At 39.3% G+C, this 16,882-nt stretch overlaps 1 protein-coding gene across 4 annotated transcripts in view; it reads left to right on the top strand.

Moving 5' to 3' along the window:
- RNF144A (ring finger protein 144A) overlaps window positions 1-16,882 on the top strand; it is a 61,888-nt gene that overhangs the window by 14,295 nt on the left and 30,711 nt on the right. For 2 of the 4 annotated variants that reach the window (XM_048078570.2, XM_048078572.2), the window contains exon 2: window positions 1,175-1,264. The exons of 1 other annotated variant lie outside the window; for it this stretch is intronic. The gene's annotated coding sequence lies outside the window, so the exon portion shown is untranslated. Of the gene's footprint in view, window positions 1-1,174; window positions 1,265-4,138; window positions 4,292-16,882 lie in introns of those variants that run through there. One more of the 4 variants, XM_066994901.1, reaches the window with a different exon arrangement.

Below are 16,882 nucleotides of genomic sequence, written 5' to 3' on the forward strand. Positions count from 1 at the left end.
GTAATAATGTGTTTTTGTCATATTTGCTAATTTTCAAGCAAAACTTGAGGCAAAGCAGCAAGTAGGAGGGGAAGGTTAAAAAAGTGAGGAGAATGTGCAGGAACGGAGGAGGGAACCTCCTCTTGGTGGCATAATGGTTGTTTGAACAGCATGCTGGATGGCTCTAAAATGTTATAATGCGTATATACACACACATGCATATATAAAAGCTTGTTGAAATAAGCTCCTTGTTGCCTGAGCTCTCAGGTTGTTCCTTTAGCTGCTGCTGTTTTTTTTCCCTTTTTTTCCTATAAGTAAGGTGGAAAGTTTTCCATATCACATCTGTCTCTAAGTGGAAAACTGTGGAAGATGAGAATATTTCAGAAGTGAAATGCTCGTTTTCAGAAGTTCCAAATGTTAACCCACACCTTGATAACTGCAACTATTTTTAAATAGCATATTGTTTAAAACTGTTATGATTTTGAAATTAACGCAGACCACAATCTTGTTTGACTATAAATTAATTTCCCAAAGCTGCATTTAAAAAAAAAAAATTATGAAGGATGTTTTTTATGTTTAAAATTTACTCTACTCTGAGCATATAGAATAACATTGGGATAAATCTGAAAATGGGAAATAGCTTGAAGTGGAGCTAGAACTCTTGCCAGCTGCTGTGTTCTGAATTCCTCCTCTTCCCTTGAATCTCATCATATTTAATAAAATGCTCTGCCTACAGTCCATTTTTGCTCGAAGTAGTGGGCTTTGCTTGTGGTTTTGTATGTGTATGCTGTCCTGGTACTGTTTCTTGGAGTGCTTTGCTAAATGTGTGAAAAAATGTCTTATTTTGTACACTATGAAGTGTGTGAATCTATTGCTGGATGCAGTCTGTGATCCTTCAGAGTATGTTTTCATGAAGTTATGATCATGAGTACTTAAGCTATGTGAGGTGTCATAAAATGTATTTTTCCCCTTGAGGTTTAAAAATGCATTGTATTGAAAATCTCTCTCATATCAGTTTGAGACTAATCCCATCCCATATACTTACTGAGCCAGAAAGAGTTAAGAGGTGTATTTCTTCGCTAAGATCGCTTGTGCCACTGCACGCTTTTAAAAGCTCATTGACAGAACAGAGCTGTTAGTTCCGGTTTTATACAGTCAATCTAAATAAAATCTGAACCTTATTTTTGTTTTTCAGGCTTGTCTAACTCTACCTTGAGCCAAATTCCTAGACTGGTTGGTGCTTTCTCATGGGATCCCTGTGACTGACAAAGGAGAGCTTGTTGTGGTAGGCGTTTGCATTTAACTGTCTTGACAACACTTGGCCTGGGCACAGACAGATGCAGTTTCCAATGCAGCCACTCTTTCATAGGCCTCTTAAGCCAACAAGAGCTGGAAAAAAGCTCCTGAGAGAGGGGTTTTTGGAGTCTCTGGATTTGTTGATGTGTTTCCCCCATAAAAATCGAAACCATGTAGCCCAAACTGCTACAGAGGACTGAATTTGTCAAAGCTTGTTTTTAGTTATGGAGCTCTAGAATAAAATGAGCTGGTTTATTTACAAAATTAAATGTAGGAAAACAACAAAAATCTGCATTCCTATTTACCTTCTAGAGAAGTGCAGGGCATAGAGAGAAACTTGTTTTGGTGCAGTTCTATAGCATAGTTCAAAGCATAGTTTTACTGTACTACTTTGAATAGTCTCATTAGGTTTTTATTTTTATATTGAGCTCTACAGCAGAGCCTTATTTCACAGAATCACAGAATCGTCTAGGTTGGAAGAGACCTCCAAGATCACCTAGTCCAACCTCTGACCTAACACTAACAAGTCCTCCACTAAACCATATCACTAAGCTCAACATCTAAATGTCTTTTAAAGACCTCCAGGGATGGTGACTCAACCACTTCCCTGGGCAGCCCATTCCAATGCCTAACAACCCTTTTGGTAAATTTGCTTTCATATGTGTTCCTTGATTTATTAGCTTAGTGTTCCACAATACTACACTTTCAATTTTAATGGGCAGTAATACTCTAAATAAGGAAACAGGGTAATAAAAAAGTGATTTCCTTTTAGAGATGGCTAAAACTTTATAGATGACAAATCTATATGTACTGATATCATGGCAAACTGTTGATTTATTTGATAAATGCATTTCCAATCAGTCAAAAAAAAAGATGTAGCACACATGCTTATCTTCCCTACTAGAAGGCAATAAAAATTCTGTTTCAATAATGAGTGTCCATTTTTTTCTGATAGTGGATTGAAAAAAATCATCTTGTAAATATCACCAGTTCTATAAGTGCTGCATTATGCTTACCCTAGTATGTTGCTATATGTGGAAATTAATGACACTTTTAGATTCTTCATTTCCCTGAACTTGTAGTTAGCTGTTAATAACTTTCCATTTTCCTGAGCAATGCCACTTCTGCTTGCATGCATCTCTTGGAAATAGTATTTAACAGTCATATACTTACAGGCTGGCAGACTTCTTTCTTTTTTTTTTTTCCCTTTGAAACTCATGTTCTTGGCTTAATCCTCGAACTGTAATAATGTTCTTGCATGACTTTTTCTGAGCACAAGAAGAACCTAGTGTGAAGAAAACATAACCATTTCCGCATTGGCTTGAGTTTAGCTATTGAGTTTTTATATAACAAGATGAGTGTTCAGCTTGAGTAACATGTTTTAGTTCGAAGAAATACTGTTTAAATGTAAAGCTTGCTGAAATATTTCACCTGGTGTTTTTTCCAGCTCACTTTTTGAGTACTAATTGGAAAAAGCTTTTTTTGTTTACCTTTTTACTAGCAGAAAAACAAAATGGGAAAAAAGCAGAGAAATTTAATTTGAAACCAGAATGTATCATTGTTTTCTGTACCTCTTAAAAAAAAAAAAAAAGTTGAACAATTCTTCGACTTCATTGCTTGGTATCTTAAAGATTTCTTTTAAAATTTCAATGCAGAGAACTGGAAATAATTTCTTGTGTCCCCTGCAATTTGGACTGTAGATTGTGTAACTTCATAAACTTTCATCTCACAAGTAATCACTATTTCTGTTCCCCCTGCTTCTTTTGGAAGGCAGTAATAGAAGCATTTGGTGCATCTCTACCACTCTAGGAACTTTCTTCATGTTTTTATAATAAATGTATAATGACAAGTTTATACGTGTAAGTTGTTGTGGTCAATGATGAATTTTAGTTTGGATAATTCCTTTCCTACTTTGTTATGCAGGGAGACCGTGTTTCTTCTTGATCCCCACATGCAAAGCTAAATAAGCCAAGGTCCCTTAGCCTCCTTCCTTGAGGTCAGCTCTCCATCCTTCTCCTGTGAGAGTCCCAATATTTCGTACATGTTGGTCTGCCTATGCATTAATTCCACATCACATTCTTATAAGCAGTTCAGCTTGTTCTGTTTATTTAATTTTCAGCTGAGGTCTTTCTGAAGACCCTTATAGCTCTCCAGGCATCTTACTGCCTTTTCTGAAATATAAGGGGCAAGTTTTCTCGAAGTACTCTCAGGATCTGTGTCCAATCTCTTGGAAAAAACATGCAGAAAAGGGCTATTATTAATACTTTAAAGGAGTAGAAACTACATTTTAGTGTCATTGTTCTACCAAATGTGAAACAATTGAACTTCAACAATCTCCTTTAGGCTTCTGTGATCAGTCTGAGCAGCTCAGATCCATTGTGTTCTTCCATAGCTGAAGTGCGATTTGATTTTGCATCTTTCTGCTCCCTGCCAACCCCGTTTGCACGGAAATGGCTCTGAAGGATTACTGAAATGGAGCATATTCTGGCAGAAGTCTGTATTGGAAAATATTTGTGGCATACGGATGATCATGAGGTATTTGTGTAATGAACAAGAACATACCATACATAGTTCAAGCTATTAATATGAAGCAGAGGAGTGCTGCCATCTGATTTTTCTTGTCTAGCAGGCAAAAGCTCACTGCTCTGTCAGTATGATAGTAAATGTATCGACAGAACCCACTGATCTTCTCTAAGTATTGATCTTCCTCCCTAGACATCTAGAGAAAAGCTGTGTATTTTGTCTTTGGAGATGCTTTCATAGATGGAGCTTTGTAGCTCGCTTCTGCTCATTAGTGGGGGGGGGGGGGGGGAAGGGAACAGATGGGGAAAATTAGTTTGCCAGTAAAAGGCGAAAGTCTTCCCTAATGATCTGGTGTTGGCTTGAAGTTGTGGAGCTTTCTTATGCAGTTGTTTATTTCAGTCTCATTGTTTATAGCCTTAAAATAGCTGTTTTATTTTACTGTGGAAGGAAGCAATCACAATATTTTGGCGTTGCCTCAGATGTCACAGCAAAGGTAAGATTTCCTTACTAGTTGTCTGTACCCCTTGTGGTATCTGAGACCTCTGTGCTGAGTGTACCATCATTTATTGGTGGGTGCAAAGTGTGGATGATCCAGCTCCAGTGACACATGCATAATTTGCATTATTATTTGCATCTTGTAGCCAAGTGGTGTATTTGGGTAGTGCTGAATCCAGCTTGGAAATTTTGATAGGTAAAATGAAAGTTAGTGAAGATGTGACTGTAAAATGCCTACAAAAGTAAAGTAGTGGTTTTTCAGCCTGTGACAGGAAGAAAGAACTGCACTGCAGAGGTGACAAACCCATTCTGTGGCAGCAGCCACAAGGGTTTTTGAATTATAGTTCATGAAACAGGATGCAAAGGAAAATCCTTTTTTTGGTCTTAGTCCACAGAAAATCTCCTCTGATAGCAAAGAAAGGTTTGAAAGTGATAAATGACTTATTTTGGTATGCAAAATTTTAGGAAGTATACCAGATCATTTTAGAGCCATCTGTGTTTCTTTGTTTGCCTGGTTGTTTGTATGTACAGGGCTGCAGTTTGTGCAAAGTGACAAGGCATGGTCCTAACCAGGCCGGGAGTGTAGTCTTCAAAATTAAAAAAAAAAGGGGGGGGGGGGGGGGGGGGAAACAAACTTAGTTCTCATTATCACTATTACAACAAAAGAACTTACAGCTACTGATTTCAATAGGATGCTAAGTTGCATCTCTGAGGCTTCATTTCAGATACCGGAGGTGTTTTTTCCCCTCTTCTTTGTTGCTGTTTTTTGAAAACATTGTACTGGTTTATAGATGATGCAGATTGAATAGGCTGTTTTGGGGGTTCTACTGTATGCTAATAAATAAATGGGAGTTTTTTCTCCCCTTCTTTTGCATTCTCTAGAACTGAAATCCATCTGCAAATGCTTGCTTTTGGACAGATGCTGTATATGTGTGAAACTGTCTCTCTGAATAGTCTGTTCCAGGTTAAGTGGCCACTTCTCTACTAAGAATGGATTGGAAGAGTTGGTGGGGTCAGGGATAGTCCACTTTTTTTTTCCCCTGATAGTGAGTGAGAAGGGAGTAGGGGACACTGACTGCTGCAGACACACAAAGTAATCAGGAAAGCAGTAGGATTCCAATACTTAAATGTGCTGGAATGTACTGGCAGTGCGTGAAGTGGAGAAGGAGGCACAAGTCAAGACACTTGTCTGTTGTTGTGTATTTTGACCTTCATAGGGAAGAGTTAAGCAACCACTGCATACCAGTCCTTGTAGCAATCGACTGTCTTATGCAGAAGGGTCTTGTTGCTCGTAACAAAGTCAATTCCTGAGCTTTCATAAGCAGAACTACCATTTTTTTCTCATTTTAAATGAGATTCACTACAGCTGTGCTTGAGAAACTTTCTTGCCCCTTCTTAGATTCAGGGGTTACTCTAGATCATCTAACTTTCTCTTACCAGTTTTTCATTCTCCTGTTAGTGCATTGTTCCCATCTTTTTCCAAGTAAAACCAGTTCAAAAGCTCTCTGTTTTCTCTCAGCATTACTGAATTTTCCCCCCATCCTGAATAGCTAGAAATTTTCTTCCTTTATCTTCAGTTGAGGCTTGCTTTTTGCTTGACTCCATCCAGCTTCACTTCTCTATAAAATCTGAAGGTTGGGTTGAAACAATCCTGCAGGGTAAGAACTGCCCAGTGGGGAAGAAGCTGCTGAAGGGCTTCTGCATCTCAGAGAGAAAGGATCTGTCAGCTTCATCCCTTTCCTTTGCCACTAAGGTAAAAGGCTGATTTACAGCTTGCCAAACAACTTTTATATTATTCAGTGGTCCTTTTAATGTCTCTGTCTTATTGAGGTGTTGGTTCCCAGTTCTATAAAGGCTGGAATCCAAGGCAGAGGAAGCAGCAGATTGGTGTCTGGGTCTGTCACAGGAGCAAGCTGAGCTGTGCAAGATAAGGAGCTTTCTCAGGGGCTGTGGAAGAAACTTGTCCATGAACTTGGAGTCCTCTCAAACCTCGCCACTTGCTGTTCCAAACACAGTACTCACTTTTCAACCATGCTTTCTTGAAACAAAACACAAAGCCAATCTCCTCAGAACAAAACATTTCGAGTATTAGTAGAGAAGGCAGAAGAGTACAAACTGACTGTGATACAGGATAATTATCTTCCCTTAGGTACTACATACCACTTTGCCTGCTTTTTCCATCTGCTAAGCCTCTAAATGCTGCTGGTGTTCCAGCATCCCAGGCCTCCTGGTTATTTCAGGTCATTAGCAGGTATTGGTGCAGTCTCCATCAACACAGCTCTTCTAACTGTAGATTTGAATTAAGTTCAATTTGTCTCTATGTCCAAGATTTGTGACCAGTGACTGGGGGGAAAGAGGTCTCTGCCCCTCAGCCTGAATTCTGGTTTCACCACACTCTAGTACCCTTATTTTGCATCCATATTTTTTAATATATTATATATTCTTTTTTTAACTTATGTCATTGTTATCTAGCATTTTATACATGGCTAGTTAATTCCATTCATTTGATAACTGCCACTCCGTCAGAAGCTGCACGTGGTCAGTTTATGCTTTAAATGCCTTTTAAATCTTGTTATTTGGATGGCTCCTGGTCTGCATATCCTTCTCTCTTCATTGTTATCTTCTGTAAGGTTTTGCTAGCAGGGTTTAGATTTTTTTTGTTGTTCTTGTAGAGTACGGATTAGACTACAAATATGCCTGTAGTTAATCAGTTCTGACCTAGTTGCTTTGACAGTCACATTCTCAGACAACCCATTAATTCAACTGCATGACTTTAGCTATTAGACCTCAGGTGTTTAAAGCTTATGTAGCAGTCCCTTGGCTTACGGCTGTTGTAGTAAGTCTGTTGCAAACACAGACATGCTCTCCATTTAGAGCAGTGCTTGGTATGGATGAAAGGAGCTCTGGGTTTCCCATCTTCTGTTGTGCTGTGGTCTTCCTATGCTGGTCTGCTCAGGTCTTCATGCTTGAACGAGTTCTGAAACCCTCCGAGCACCTCTGTTTGAGTTATGATGCTCTTGCTCCCATTTGTGCTGACTGCTGTAAGGGAGATGCACTGCCCTTCTCTCCCTCCACTTTTGAGACAAATGATTGTTCCAGCTTCTTTTGGAGAAACAGCAGCCAGGTACTCTATTCCTCCCTCTTAACTTGTCTTTAAAATAGCATTGTGTTGCTCTTGAATTTGTTTAATTGATTTCCTGATGGAAAGAAGCTAAAGAGCTATCTTCCCCAGTTAAATGGGGGCAAAATACTGTATTAGTAGTCAATGAAGGTTAACTAGGAATTTCATAAAATTAAATAAGTGATGCCTTTGAGACAGTTTTTCTTTTCACGAAATATAAAAATAGGAATTCAAAGACATTTTAGTGTTCAGTTCCTTCCTTCTAACAGCTTTTTTCCTTCCTCTCTAGTTTTAATATGGACAAACAATTTAATCCTAAAAGCATGTAGAGCTTTTAACTTCTAGCCAAGTACTTATTGTCCTTTGTGGGAGGGGGGTGGGTGGGAAGAAGACAAAAACCTAGAGAATAATTTCAAGCCTGTGACAAAGCTTACTCATTTAATAAGCTATCTTTAGGAACATTAATAGCCATATTTTTAAATGAAATTTCTATTATCGGTCTCCTAGATTGCTCTCTCTTGGTTGACTTTATTGTACCTAGCAATCAGATTGAATTTGCTACTAGGAATATCTAAAAACAAACCACAAAAGCTAATTTTAAACAGTGGGTTGCAACTCGTGTTGTTTGGTTTAGAACCTCTGGAGCAATTCCTCTCCAAATGCTTCTATTTTAAACTTGGTATGTCAGACAAATGTGGCTGCTCTTTCACCATCTCCTTAACATAAAAATGCTATGGTGACCATTAAAGTAAATAGGAAAAAGCAACAATTACAGAACTTACCAAAAAAAGATTTGTCTTAGTACAGTGGATTTTCTTTAAATAGGGGATTATGTCTTGAGCTGGGTGGGTGGCGTGTGACTGTGTGCATACCACGGTACTCGGCTTAGACCATAGTGAACGACCTCATCTGTGATCTTCCCAGAATCTGAAAAGAGGGCAGGCTTCTGTGTTTTTTTCTCTTGTTTGGTTTGGGAAAGCATGAGTTGAACTTGGAAAGCTTCCTACTATCTAAAATGCTCAACACGTGGCATCTGGAAAGCGCAAAATGTCTTTAAATACCACTTTTGAATTCAGCATTTTTTTCCAGTGAAATTTTGCTTTACTAAGTTTTTTGCTTTAATTTTTAATATTAAAATATTAAGTATTTGACATGATCACTTGCCTTTTTTAATGCTGCATACAAAAGGAAAAACTACAAGACAAATCCTGTTTCTAAGAAGTTTCCTGACACCCAAATGGGTCTAGAAAAAGCAATTGCCCACTAAATTCAACTACTCATCCAGATTTTGAGGCAGTGAATATAGTATCAAGGGTATTAATTAGCTGAATTGTTTCATAACTTTATATTGTTTTTAGCTTTGGAAACCTGTGGTCCACTGTAGCATACACTGTGCAAACATAAAACTGAAATATTTTCTTCCCTACAGAGCAGTGTGCAGTTTGAGCACAATAATGTCTGTATTCTGGCTATCCTGCAGTGTGGAGAAAGCTGACCTAGTGTTTAAGGTAGCTTGATTCCTGTTAGAACACTGTTTGTCAGAGTGCAGAGCAACCATCTATCAGTTAAAATCCTTTTTAGAAGGGTATCTTTCAGACATAAGTTATGTTCAAGGTAAGAAGCTTGAGGTGGATGTTTTGCATAGGGAAGGGAATGTCTCTAAAGAGCTATTAGCTGTTTCATGGGTGTTGTTTTCATGCAACAAAATTCTGTGACCTTTCAGATAATGAACTGATCACTTGGAAGTGTAGGAGGAGCTCATTTTTATAAAGGGGCTTGGGGAATGTATTTTTTATGGATATCAATGGTTTTTTTTTTTTTTGAAATTAAAGAAGTTAACATGAACAGAATTAAGTCATTTAAAAAAAAAAAAAAACAACACAACACAACATCAAAACTCTCCTAAGAAAGCTCTTCATCTGTTTGGTTGGTTTTAAAGCTCTTGTTTATAAACCCCTGAAATGATAAGCACAAGCATAAGCTGCCCTAGAAATATTTTTTCCTTCTTGTCAGAATAAATCTTATCAAATTTCCCTTGATTTATGCTGCATGCCAGATCTCTCTAAGAATAAGTATGTTTTCTATCACTGCACCCAGCGTACAGTCTGACAGTAAGCAGGTAAGCACTGCAACCTATAAGAAGGCTGCAGCAAGGGTGGCATTTTGGTGCTCTTCTTGCCCAGAACCACGAGTGGCATGCACAGAGCCAAAACCCAACACTGCTGTTGTGAATATGCAGTGCGTGATACACCTAACACGCCAGAACTGAGTCTCACAGGATGGTTTAGGTTGGAAGTACCTGTTCCAAAGTGTGTGTGAATTTGGAGAAGGGGCTGATACGTCCTAGGAGGAAGGGACTAATATGTTCTAGGAGATCTAACAGATATCACAAAACACTTGCAGGTAATTCCCATCTTTTGAGTAGGCTGTCATCTTTACTAAATATCAAGCTTACAGTATAGTGAGTACTCTGCTCACATCAGGTGTTTTCACATGTATTAATTGTAACCCGAGATGTTCCCTTGCAAGCAGATGATTTGTGTGGTATGTGGATAGTGGAAGGGACTGACTTCAGTCCCTTCAGCTTTCCCTTTCCAACAATGCAGTCACGTGTAAGGCAACGTACCTCTCTTTTTCTTCTTTCTTTTACTACAATTCAAACTGATTTTGGGATTCAGTTTGATTATTCTGACATATCAGAAAAGTCCAACACCTACTGATTTTTAAGAGCTGTGCTCAAGTTTACAAAGCATCATTGGAAAAAAGCCCAATAGCATTCCTCTACACGTTCTATAAATCAAAGGTTTGTTGTAACTTGTCAATGCTTCTTGTCTAGACAAATCTAGCTTGGGGAGCCCTGAAGAGAGCACTTCTGCTGTGGTGAACCTGCGGTCTTTCGTTTCTTCCTGTATGTTTTTGGCTGTCCCAATATGCCACTACTTCAGTCTCCTGGTCTTTCTGCTTTTGCTGTCATTTTTGCAGTTGTCATGCGTAGTTTCTGCTCTGTGCAGATGGGGTGCTACAGTGCTTCTGATGTCTGCAGTAAACAGGTGCATGTGTTATGCTGTAAAAATTGTTAAATGTAGGGAGGAGGGAAATGGGTGGGGTGGGGGGGGAACTCAACCAAACAGCAAAGCAGGAAGAATTACTATATAACAGCAATATTACTGTGAAGGAGTAGATCTGGGGCTGATGTTGTGAGGCTGATGCATTGCTCCTCTGAAAAGACAGCAAATGCTGATTCTAATTCTGCAGAGGGAGTAGAGAATGGAAAATATGCTCATAGGCAGCTAGTGCACTGCTCATCCAACCCACAAGCCTACATGATGTGGTAGGTACTAGCTCACACATCTGCGTGCAATATAAGTAAACTGAGCTGCTCAGTTCTGCAGTAAGTTTGGGGCAGAAGGGGTTATCAATAGCTTCGTATTCAAGTAATGTTCTAGTAATCACTAGTTCATCCTGTTTTTGTGTGTAATGTTAGTGGTTCACACTGGTTATAAGAACTTTATCTTGATTGTGTTTGTTGAAGGTCTTCCACAGCCTGTGCTAAATGACTTGACTATCAGTAAGAAGGTAAGAGATTACCAAATTAAAGATCTGCCCTTAATCAGTATTATTGCATAATAAGGATCTATCTATAGGTTCCATAGCTGTGCTGTCAGGGGCAATGTGAGTGACAGGTCTGTGTCCACCCATGTGCAGGCTGAGTGTTACATCAGGACATGATTAGGAGAAATGAGTTGGAAGATACAATTCTGTAATGTGCAAATGTGATATTAAATGGACATAATCTCCCTCTGAAGGCCTTCAAAATTACCTACTTAGACAATGAAAGGCAAGTTATGTAGGCAGTTATTTTGGAAAACCTGCTTCCTTGGGCACCAACAATGAAGTGACTGTCTTAGACTGAGTCTCATCCTCCTCACACTTAAGCCTGGTGTGTCACACTGACACAATAAGAGTTATGTATGCCGTAACATCCAATTCAAATCCACTGCATTCTCTATCATGTGATGACTGAAAGTGCAATTCTGGGACAATGTGATATGGTACAGTGGAAGCTGTTAGTTCTACGAAGAAGCTGTCCAACTTCTAGCTGTGTTTGATGCTTTTAGATGTGGTTTTGAAAAAAAAAAGTAACTTTCCAGATAGCATTAAGTAATTATTGTATTGAATGTTTCCATGAAGATTACCTCTTTCTATGAAGAATCATTCTCTTTTTTTTTGTATTTCAGCCTTGTTTTCATATTAGCCCCATTGACTGTACATGCTCTGTTGGGTTTTCTGCCAGTTAATATTAGTGGAGGTGAGCTCTTCACAATATAGGAAAGCTCCACGCTAATCTCTAAGGGGCAGAACTGAGTCATGAGTCTGGGAACTTGCTGTCAGCACTGGGAGCTCTGGAAATGCTGTATCTTATAAATATCTACCTGGAACTTGGTTATTATTCAGTCAGAAAAAAAAGTTAGTTGTAGGTAAGTTAACCAGACTTCATTCCACTCTGAATGCAGTTTTCACTACAGGCTTATCTGCTTTAAAGCACAATTGTAGCGTATGTGGGGATGGTACTTTGTATGTGTTGTCTTACAGCTAGGATGTGAGCTGTTGTTAAAACCTGAGTTCCACTGTTAATATAGACGTGACAGACAATAAGAGTGTTTTCAGTGTTCTTTTTTTCATTTCCAAGTAATTTTTCTTCATCTGAGACTTGTGCAGCACTGGGCAGTGCACCAAGCGTGCATTTTGTCATAGTTACAAGAAAGAAGACAAGTTTGATTTTCTTTTTTGGTGGAAACAAGAGAATTGCTCAGCCGGTCTCTCTGAGTGCCTCAACTAGGGCTCCACTCCCCTTGCTCATATTTGCATTTTCCCAGTAATTTCACACATCTTTAAATGTGGTTTCTAGCTTTAAGTTTCCAAGGCTTTTCTCTTCCCTTCCCTTCCAACCCCTGCCAACGGAGGAAAAAACCCACAGAGCTTAAGCTTGGTGTGATTTGGGTTTTGTGTAAACATAGCTGTTACTTTTCTAGGGGGAGTCGACTGTGGAGAAGAAAATCCTTGTGGTATGTTAAAGTTTCAAACTGCTTCTTGCTGATTTATTGTTATTGTGGAGACAGCTCAAAGAGAGCACTAATTCATCAGTTCCTTGTAAGCAGAAGAGAGAAAGAATAGGAGGAAGTGAGAAAAGGGGTGGAGGGGGAAAGAGTTGGGGGAACAGAAAAATGAAAACATGGGAAAATGCTGGGGGTGGGGGGAAGGCGAAGAGAAGCAGTTGGTTTTGATTGGGTGGTTTATGAGTTTCTGGAAAATAATAAAATGAGATGTAACCCTAGAAAGTAGTAGAATAGTCTGTACTCTTCTTATTACTGTTGCCTTCACAAGCTATAAAATAATTCAGATTTCTCACTGCCAGTTAGTGTCCTGAGGTTTTTGCAATTGTGAGTTGCATGCCTAGGTTACAATTGTCTTTGGTTAGAACTAGTCTTTTTTCTATTTTACCTCACTTCTAGATCCCTTGGAGGTGAAGTCCCATTGGTTTGCCCCAGGCTCCTTTCATTGTGGGTGAAGTTCAGCCCAGCAATAGGGCAAGGCCTATGGGTGAGAATTGGCCTAAGATTTAAAGCATTTTAAATTGCAGGTATCTACTGGGTTACCTTTACCTAGTAGTAGAGCTGTAGCCAGTACAGCCAGCAGCACTGCTAACATAAGTCAGCACAGCCAGAATTAGGCCCATGGCTATAATGGGAGCTTAGATAGCTGGAAAACATGCTAATATTTTCACTTCCATGTGTTAATATGGAACAGGTCTTAACTGCATACAGAGCTGCCTTTTGTGGCTGATGAGTGCTAGCTGCGTATACCTCCATGTACCCATGCATGAATTATGTTAACAAAGGTGGAGGCAACAAGATGCAGAATACTCTGTAAATCTGTAAATCTAAACTTAGTAACCATCTGCTTTCTTTCAGTATAAGCAAAATCTGTAAGCATTCAGTCAGGAAAATGAGTTTAACTGTTTCTGATTTTGTCTTCTGATAAGCAAAAAAAAGTCAACAGGATGTTGGTCTTTCACTCTGAAAAAAGATGTTGCCAGCATCTGTTGAAATGCTTATATATATCACAGTTCCTTTTAACAATGATACTGCTTTAATTCTAGTCGACTGTCAGTGGGGAGGGAGTTGTTTTTTTTTTCTGAATTCCCACGTTTCTTTGGTCATGATGCTTATAAATTGTTCCAATCTGTTTGATCTCAGTCAGACTACTGTATCAGTCCTGTAGCCTTAGTTCAAGTTTGAAACTCTGGGAGAAGGGGAACAGCAGTGTGTATAGTGCCACTCTTAATATGGAGAAAATATTTCTTATTTCCTAGATTGCCTGAACAGCAATTTTTCTAACCCTAAAATCATAGAATTGTTGAGGTTGGAAAAGATCTCCAAGATCATCTGTCCCAACTATTCCCCTACCGCCACTATCACCCACTAAACCATGTCCATAAGCACCATGTCCAACCTTTCCTTAAACACCCCCAGGCACAATGACTCCACCACGTCCCTGGGCAACCCATTCCAGTGCCTAACCACTCTTTCTGAGAAGAAATTTCTCCTAATTTCCAATTTAAATACCAAATACTAAATTCAGGTAAATACTCAAAGAATTTAAGCACTTCAACTGTTAATGATTTAATGGCTGGTCTTCCATGCTTTTGATGTAAGACTTTGTTGTTGCCACAACAATTTATAGGTTGTAACTTGATCTTGGCTGTAGTATTCAAAGGCAGTGGCTCATTGCATTAAAGTGGTATTAGAAAACAGCTGGGAGCTCTTAATGAGGGCCTAATGGGTTCATGACTTAAAACAAACAAATGAGATGGCCAGGCTCATTTTCTCCAGAGCAAAATGTTTGTTGCCCATTTCAGATCCAGGTGATGTACCTGTGCTACTGTTTCAAGGCTTTTCCTTAATATTAGGGGGAAATTTTCCTCCTCAGGGTGGAGGAAGACACTTTTAAAATACACATTGTCTTTGATTAGCTGTTTCAAATGGTCTTGAGGCATTGTCTCTGGTTCCTGAGATAGTGCCCTGAGCGGAGGGTGGTCTGTGACTTCCCTCCTGGGAGATGAGATGGTGCAAGGACATCCAAGCTCTGTCCTGAGGTGCTCTGCTGCCCCAGGCCTCCTATAATCTCTTGGATAGCAAACATCAGCAAGATAAATGAATTCTGAGCAGTGTTCCTTAATATTACGACCTCTCAGTCCTTTTGTTCATGTCATCTTTTTACAAAAGATGTTTGGGATATTCGGTGTTCTGGGCATATTACACTTCAGTTGTTATTGTAGCCTGTATGACAAAATACACTTCTGGGAACAGGGAGGGAAAAGATCCTTTTATCTGTGTTCCTGCTGTCTTTCTTCTCACCCCTTTTTTCTTTTCATAAAATACATTTTTTTCCACACCTTTGAATTTTCTAGCTCTTCCCCTTCTTTTCCCTGACCACAATTTCTTTCAGATGGAATCCAGTGATTTTTTTTTCCTTTGAATTATTTTCGCCACTGTGTATGGGGTCTGAATAACAGGCACACCCAGTTTATTTCAGGTTGCTGCTGCTTGGCAGTGCTTTGAGAAGCCACAGCAGCACCAGAGCTGGTGACAAACAGAGGAAGATGCAAGGTCAGAAAATTCTTTGCCTCTGTCACATTATGCAGAAGCTGTATTCTTCAAAATAGGTGTTAGGCTCTTGCACTCTGAGGCACTTCTGTGTCTCAGCTTGCATGTGACTATCTTTTAGACAGAAGGTGAGGTTCTGGGATGTCTATTTGTAATATTCTCTAGAAGTCAAAGCTTATAAAAATTTGTTTTCTTTGTCTTTATAATGTCTATTTCTCTACACCCACGCATGCATTTGATAGGCAATACTTGATATACATCTATAGATCTACAAGTCATCTGATACCTTTATAATACTTAAAACTTTTTACGGTCTGTGGCATAATCAAACCAAGTTGTTAAATTTTTCATTGTTTTATAATTAGTCAATAAAAGCAGGGGGATAAAAAAAACAACAGTCAACTGGTTTTCAAAAAAAAAAATCTTTGCTATTGCCCCCTAACTCAGTGACCTTTTCCAGGAGTAGTTCAGTACAGTTTTGCATTCTTGGTGCTATTGTTCAGTAGTATTTTTCACTAGTGACAAGCATCCTGGGCTTTGTCATTTTTCTTGGACATTGGCATGTCTGAAATCTTTATTTTTGTATTTTATGTATATACTGTAGTATGCATATAGATATATATGTATGTAAAATATGTTTTATGTTTGTCAGAAAGGTAAAATAAACACACTCAGTTGCTATTTGTGGGGTGGACCCTGGAAAAGTTCACTTCAGTTACAACTCGACCCAGGAGGTTTCCCACATGCTCTGTTGGCTGGGAAACTGAAGTTGCCGACAGTGCTCTAAGCTTTTGCATAGTCTGTCTTTTCTGGGCTCAGGCCATAGCATAGCTTGAAGATAAGAATAGGGATGGTAAGCTTAAAGTTGATAGGTAGCCAGTGTAAGGAATAGAGGCCATAAAATCATAGAATATCCTGAATTGGAAGGGACCCACAAGGATCATTGAGTCCAATTCCTGACTACACAGAGGACCACCCCAAAATCAGACTCTGTGTGAGAGCTTTGCGCAAACACTTCTCGAACTCTGGCAGGCTTGCTGCTGTGAATGCTGCCCTGGGAAGCCTGTTGCAGTGCACGATCACTCTCTCAGTGAAGAAACCTTTCCTAACATCCAGATTGAATCTTCCATTGCAGCTCTATGCCGTTCCCTCAGGTCTTGTCGCTGTCCCCAGAGAGCAGAGCTCAGCGCCTGCCCCTCGTGAGGGAGCTGCAGGCCGCCATGAGGCCTCCCCTCAGCCTGATCTGCTCTGGGCTGAACAAACTGAGTGATTTCAGCTGCTCCTCATGTGTCTTGCCCTCTGGACCCTTCACCATCTTTGTAGCCCTTCTTTGAACACTCTCTAATAGTTTTCTTTCTTATATTGAGATAAAACCGTTCATTGTGTCCAAAGGTCAGGTTTGAGGATTTCACAATACACTATGCATTGACAAGATGTTCTGTACAAGCTGGAGCTTCTTACGTGTTGAAAAGTTATGTCATAGTATGTCAATCAAAGGACAAATGATATCCACAGGACTTCTCTAGTAAATTGTGGATCAGATTTAAGAGTGACCTTTAAGAGTTAAGAAGGCATTTGGCAGGACATAAGAGTTTAAGGAACGTAGGCAGAAAACCTATGGAAGCTAGTCATCTCTAAACATCTGTGTAAGTCAGGTCTTCTGTGTGTTTGTTTGCCTGACATCTAGCAGAGAAAATTATTCTTCTCTACCTCCTGAGCAGTTTGTGAAGATTAAGATTTAGAGGCAGACAGTTAATGCAGTGGTAGACACCGGTAAGTAACTGGAATTAGTAAGAGCCAC

The sequence above is a fragment of the Anser cygnoides genome, chromosome 3, assembly GCF_040182565.1.
Source record: "Anser cygnoides isolate HZ-2024a breed goose chromosome 3, Taihu_goose_T2T_genome, whole genome shotgun sequence".
NCBI classification, from domain to species: Eukaryota; Metazoa; Chordata; class Aves; order Anseriformes; family Anatidae; genus Anser; species Anser cygnoides.